General features: G+C 37.7%; 1 protein-coding gene across 2 annotated transcripts in view; it reads left to right on the top strand.

Annotated features, from left to right (window-relative positions):
• Nucleotides 1-2,293: 2,293 nt before the first annotated feature.
• Nucleotides 2,294-7,028, top strand: part of LOC107708464 (leucine zipper putative tumor suppressor 2 homolog) — a 63,394-nt gene continuing 58,659 nt past the window's right edge. For both annotated transcript variants that reach the window (XM_016512710.1, XM_016512709.1), the window contains exon 1: nt 2,294-2,661. The gene's annotated coding sequence lies outside the window, so the exon portion shown is untranslated. The remainder of the gene's footprint in view (nt 2,662-7,028) is intronic.

The raw sequence follows: 7,028 nt of genomic DNA, 5'->3' as shown, positions 1-7,028 counted from the left end.
TATTTAGATCATATAAAAATCCATATAAACAAATGTATATATTTTAAATCTCTGAATACTTTTTTTTATATATGTGTGCAATTTATGCATGATCTATATAGAAGATAAATATATAAAAAAAAAAGTGTTGACCTACAGTTGCAGTGTTGTTGAAAATTATAATTTTTTTAAAGATCATATACAGAGACTACTTAATCACATGTCATTAGATCTGCTGTGGTCTTTCAGTTTTGGTTATGGTTTGTTTAGCATTATTACTGCCTCCAGTCATGGTTTCTTTTGCTATTACTGGCTTTGAAGTCCGGTTATAAACAGTGAATGATGGGACATATTTGTTGTCCTGCTGAGACCCCCAGTAAGTCCCCCACAGCCTCTCTTTTACTACTCTACAACATATAGACATTTACAGATAAAGTCTATTTTTGAATAACAGACAGGACTGTGACATACATGCTGATCAAAGTCTTTCTCTATTGATGTGCTGGCAGATGTGACCTTTTGGAAATATATATAAGATAGGGCAAATTAAAAAAAAATCTGTTTTGCCCCGAGAAGCCCATAGCAGAGTCACTGGACAAGAACATGTTGTACCTTCATGATAGACCATAACAAATACCACTCCTTTGCTCTTTGTGCCCCTCAGCCTAGTTCTTTACCTTAAACAGTACTGAGTCATATTTCAAAGACTCTTCCAGGCCAGAGGACTTATAATAGTCTGTGTAACAGAAATCGGTAAACAATATGTGGAATTGTGAATATGGGTGGAGATGGTTATAGCCTATGTCTCGCTGAATAGGGAAGACCGGGGCTAATTGTCACACTTTTTAGTTTAGTTTCACAGGGTGGATTTGTTTATGAAAATCAAGACACATATCTTAAAGGGATAGTTCGCCCCAAAATGAAAATTCTGTCATCATTTACTCACCCACATGTCGTTCCAAACCTGTATGAGTTTCTTTCTTCTGCTGAACACAAAAGAAGATAATTTGAAGAATGTTGCTATCCAAACAGTTGAAGGTAGCCCTTGACTTCCCTAGTGTGGAAAAAATACTATGGAAGTCAATGGCTACCAGCAACAGTTTTTGTTGTTTTTTGCACCTTTTTTTCTACACTTTTAGAAATAAAAATGGAAATCCATCACTGGGGCAGTACCGTCAGGTACAAAAGCTTAAAGGGGTCATATGATGCGATTAAAATTTTTCCTTTCTCTTTGAAGTGTTACAAGCTCTTGGTGCATAAAGAAGATCTGTAAAGTTGCAAAGACTAAAGTCTCAATCCGTATTTATGTCCCCACTGGATGCAACAAATGCCTCGTTTATAATGGGTTTTAATGTTTTTGTCTCGTCGCTCCAGCCGGGACACGGCATCACAGTTTGGTAAGGGGCATAACATTTCCGTCACACGCTTGAGGTATTCGGGCAATCACAACGCACTGGATAGCTGGCCAATCAGAGCACACCTCGCTTTTCAGACCGATGAGCTTTGTAAAAATCGATGCGTTTCAGAAAGGCGGGGTATAGAGGAGAAACAATAACGTACAGCATGTGGAAACATTTTTTAACCTTAAACCACATAAACATATTTCATTACACCAAATACACAAAATAAAGTTCCTTTTAGCAACATCATATGACCCCTTTAAAGTTACATCTTTGTACCTTGTTTACCCCTAAATGTACCTTTATTAGTACCTTAAAAGTACATAATATTAGTACCTAGAGTGTACATATTATTATTACCGTTTGAAAGGATCCCTGAACAGTTTTGTATCTATTTTCTTTTTTATTGCTCTGAAAAAAAATACAGTTTATTGAACATATATATGTTTGCATGCTGTCAAACTATACGGTAAGTTGTGACAATAGAACCTATATATTTCACATTTACACAGTAAAACAATTATGAAGCATGAAACAATTAATTAAACAGCAAAATGTAAATATCAAACCATTTTTGGCAACAAATACTGTAACTAATAACTGGACAGGACAGATCTGTAAAACAAATAATACTCATGTGACAACATTCCATAAAAAGGTAACATATTGACTTTTGTGAATTTAAAACCTTGTCAGAACCTATAGCTCTAGAAATACAGCAATTATGACAACTTTCTTTTTTTTTATTGATACGAAATGTTTGTAGTCGACATATTCTCGCCTCGGCATTAGGTGTCCAATAAGCAGACGGTGCAGTGCCTGTTTACTGTTGGTTCGACATTCACCATAAATTACAACAGAGTTCAAATTGCTTCCTGAACTTGAACGTGTCGCCCGTCGCGAGTCCCCGTGCGTGGCCACTCTCCCATAGCCTTACAGCTTGTCGCTCCAGATCAGCGGTCGGGAGCGAATGTGAGGCGTGCGCACTCTCGAGGAACGAGGAGCTAGGGGTAGCGCGACTGAGCAGCGGGATTCCAGGCAGTTTGCGTTTGCAGCAGTCGCTTCCAGGAGGACGGACGCAGAGATGTGTAGCGGCTGCGCGTATTAACCTTCAGCAACGGGAGTTTGTCCTACTTTAGAGAGTAGTAGAGCGAAGGCGGCTCAGATCTGCGTGAACTTCACCATCCTTTGGAAGCAGTGAAAATACCAGGACGCTTTCTTCAGAAGCGTTGATTCTTTATGCACGGTATTTATTGCTCAAGCGCTCTTCACGCAGTCAACCGTGAGTGACTGAAATCTACTTGAAAACTTTAGTGCGAGTTTGAGCTCACTGCGTTACAGATGCTTCATGTTTATTTTTGATGTTTTGTTTATGGAAAGTCGTTTTTAACATGCATTGCTTACAAACTAGCTATTTTTGTTACTGTAGTATTTATTTTTTATTTACTAGTAATTTATCTTACAGTATAGTGACAGTAGCCTATCTTTATTAGTAAGTAGTAGCCTACTTGTTTCTTTGCTGAATAGTCACTATCCCAATAGTGACATGCGACTATTGCATTAGCCACTGGTGACAGATTACAGTTTTTGACATTGAACTGTATTTTTGTCAATAGTACCTTTTCAGTTTAAAAATGATACTAGTATATTTATGAGGTACAAGTATCTTTCATTGTTTACTGGTCAAATCTGAATAGTAACAACTGATGCTAACATATAGCGTCTCATTAGAATACATTTTTTATTTGATGTGTAAAATCTGTTAAAAATCATAATAGCCTAATATTAAAAGTTAAACGTTATTAAATTAATTTCCTGACTTCATGTGTAAAATGTTACTTTACAGCAACATTTGTGCTAGTAGTAACACTGTAATTTGTCTTACTAATTTTTTTAAATATAAAGTTAATCTGTCTAAATTTGTTTTTGCTGTTGGTTTGGCTGTGAGAGTGAAGTGACTGAGTGCTTTATCTTACAAAGGTCATAATTATGTTGACTGTAGGCAGACACCAATTTATCCCAGCAAAAGTAATTATGGCATCCCAGTGTCTTTTTTAATTACAGCATATGGAGCGTCCCTCCTGGAGACACATTGTCTGAATAGTCTTTGTATTTATTCTCTGTGTGTATTTAACACATTCTCACAAATCCCTGTAGTTCATTCTCAGTAGGTTCAGATCTCACCTTTGACTAGTGGTATGCACTGTATGATAACTGTGACTTGCTAAAGACCCTTAATGATGTTATCTAAGAATGAATGTAGTGTGTGTGTGTGTGTTTTTCTATACTGGTGGGGACTTAAACCTGAATACACACCAACTCATGGGGACTTGTGTCACCGTGGGGACCTAAATTGATGTCCCCATGGGAACAGAAGCGTATAAATCATACAGAATGAGATTTTTTGAGATTGTAAAAATGCAAAAAGTTTTCTGTGAGGGGTAGGTTTATGTGTAGGGTTGGTGTAGGGCGATAGAAAATACAGTTTGCACAGTATAAAAACCATTATGCCTATGGTGAGTCCCCACAAGGATAGTGAACCAGACGTGTGTGTGTGTTTCACAAAACAGTTTACTTTCAAAGGTTTTGCTGGTGTTAAGGGGTCTTCATCTGTCACATTTTACACCCCAACCCCCATTTTAACCCCCACCCCTCCCCCAAAAATAAGAAGTAATGTTACTTCAGTACTACAGCTTTCTTCAGCCAGCTGTTGTTGTTTAAAACAGCATTTGTTCTATGTGCTATATGACAAGAGTTATGGTAATTGTAAGACAGTGTTTTTAGTGACTGTCAAATTGTGAATCAGTTAAAAATTCCATATAGCATGTCATATTGCATTGAAACAACTTAAAAGTGAAGAAAAAGATATAAAATACCCAGTAATTTTAATGTAATGATTCAAGCGTTTGTCAAGTTGGGAGACACTGAAGTACTTAAACAACACTACAAGAACATCAATCATGTTTTTCCTGCTCCTTTGTAAAAGAATCAGGCTTAACTTTGACCAACGTACCTGTCATGCTCACCACACTCAGCAGAAGAGTTCTGTTTCATCTATCAACATAGAGTAAGGTCTTGTTAACTGAAAACACAAAGTCCCTTATCACCAGACTCTAGGAACTCACTTGTGATTTCCATCAGTGGAAGATGAAATATTAGACTAGATACTTTTCTGCTGTTATAAAGACATTCTTCACACTGTCAGAAAAGTCCCTCTCTGCACTTCCAGTCTTATTATGAGACATATTTAATTAGCAGAATGTTTATTTGTATTTTTGAGGGCTTTAAAAGCTACAATATGTGAAACAGATATGCAGCATTCACGCACCACTATTACTTGTACTTGTAGCCATCTTTAAAATTGACTAAATGACTACATACTGACACTCTGATTTTTGGCACTGCACATGGTTCGCCATACCCAGCTGCTTTCAGGCATCCCATTGGAAGTATTTAGGATGGAAGTGGGTGGGTGAAAGTTAGATTTCATATTTTATCTATATACTCCCTATGCCATGTGTTTGTATGAAAATGCATGCTGGTTCTTTCAGTCAGTCTCTGTACAGGAAACCATTTATTGATTGTGTTTATGATGTATATCTTACAGTTGATATCCTGCATAACAATATGAATGAGAATTGACAAACTATCCTGGCAGCTATTTAATATCAGTATTTTATTTTAAGGCCTTGAGTCTTTGCATTTTATTGCACATAGTTTTATAATTTCACAAGTGCAGGCAGTTTAATATCAACAGACTGCTTTTATGAGTCAAACCGAAGGGAATCACTCACACTGGTCAGTGTGTTTATAGTGTTAAGAGAGGCAAGTCAATATGTTGTAAGGCTGGTTGCATTATGAAAGCCCAGCTGTTGCTAACAGTGTGTGGGAAATGGGAATCAAAAGTAAGTGCTCAGTGATCACTAGGTCATGTGACATACATTCCATGTAGCTCATATAACTTTTAACCAACTGCAGTGACAGCCTTACTGAACCAGGCATGTGAAGGTCTTTAGTGTTTGATTGACAAATATAGAGACTGATAAAATGAACAAAGCATCTGTTTTAGAATGAATTTGGCATCTGCTGCATGAATGTACATAAAGTTTGTAAGGGTGTTGGATGGCTTTTGGCAGGCGTCGCTTTGTAAACTTGCCTGCCATTTTTGTCCTGATTGGAAGTGCACGTCAATACACCGGCATTCTAGGGCACCACATTTACGAGGTTATCTCTGATATGGTCAGTGTGGGAAAAATTCATCGCTGGCACAGAGAATACCGTAAATCTTTAATTTAGTTGCTGGAGTGGCTCTAACATAGCAATTTATTCATTCAAAGACTTTGCTGTCTGAATTTTGAAAGAATAATGGTATTTTTACGTGATTGGAGTTCTGACAGTACATCTAGTGTTGGCTGATTTGCTGAGATATGCAAATGTGTCTATTTATGGGTATGTGTGTATATGGAAGCAGCTGATCTGTATCATGTTGAGGGAGGAGCCATCCATTAATTTTCCTGAGAGAAAATCAATGTGTGCCACACTGTTTTCTTGGTTTTGTCTTTCACTTTCTGCTAATATATCACATGGATTAACTTTCTTGATGGATTTACAAATTGGAACAGTACAATCTGCATCGCTCGGCTCGATTATAGACTCCTCCTTAATCTCAATCTATCACAGAGCACAGGGCAATTTTAGTTCAAATAGGATTACACAGAATAAATGAATCAAACACAGTGCTTGAAAGTGTTGTAATAATGAGAACTGCAAGGAGCCATTATTTTGCTAAATCCATATAGTCAAGATGTCAGAGTAATGCCACTGACTGCTGTGATGTTGAGAACAAGCAAAACCAAGCTTCACTATTGACCTCAGAGAGTGAAGTCGGCACAGTGATAGTGACAGGCTGTTAGCTCCTCCCACAAAAATGCCCATCCACTTTCTGTAAAGTCTTTGGAGCAGCAAGATATGATTCCCAGTGATGTGTGATTTTGCGTATGTTTGCATGATGAGAGAAGTAGGGATGCACTAGCGGTGCATCTCTAATTTGATATTGACCCAATACAATACTGACCAAAAATGATATCTTGATAATGGTATTTAGCCAATATTTTGTTGAGTGTGTTTTTGTGCTGGTACTTTGGTTGGTCATGGACAGCTGACTCCCAAAGCTTGTCATATTCTTAATAATATGTGTGGTGGTCAGGTCAAGTGACCGAAATAAACTTTTTCATTAAGGGGTGATATCTGCTGCCCTAAATTGATTTCCAGGGGCATTTTTAACTTTATAGGTGCTTTTGTTTTCTAAAATTATTAGATGTGTGCACTGAAAAGATGTATCTTTTCATGTAAAATTCATGCATTTAATCAATAAATTCAGTTGGAATAATAAGACACTATACGCTGTTGCTGTCACGGGTTGCTACTGTGAGGAGCATGGAGCGAGGAACGAGGAGACCAGGAGTACAAAACAAAGGAGTTTAATATTCTTCTTCAGGGAATCACACATAGACTGGAGCGAGCTCTGGAAGGCGCTTACGAGGAGCAGGCACTGGGCTGGAACCGACACTGGGGCCTTATGAACGCATGGGGGCTTGCCATATTAATGTTCGTTGGGCTTGCCATATTAACGGCCGGTGAACTAGAGTA

Source organism: Sinocyclocheilus rhinocerous, unplaced genomic scaffold, assembly GCF_001515625.1.
Source record: "Sinocyclocheilus rhinocerous isolate Xijiao unplaced genomic scaffold, SAMN03320098_v1.1 scaffold295, whole genome shotgun sequence".
Classification (NCBI taxonomy): Eukaryota; Metazoa; Chordata; class Actinopteri; order Cypriniformes; family Cyprinidae; genus Sinocyclocheilus; species Sinocyclocheilus rhinocerous.
The sequence above is the reverse complement of the archived record's forward strand: the minus strand, read 5'-3'. Positions and strand labels throughout refer to the sequence as shown.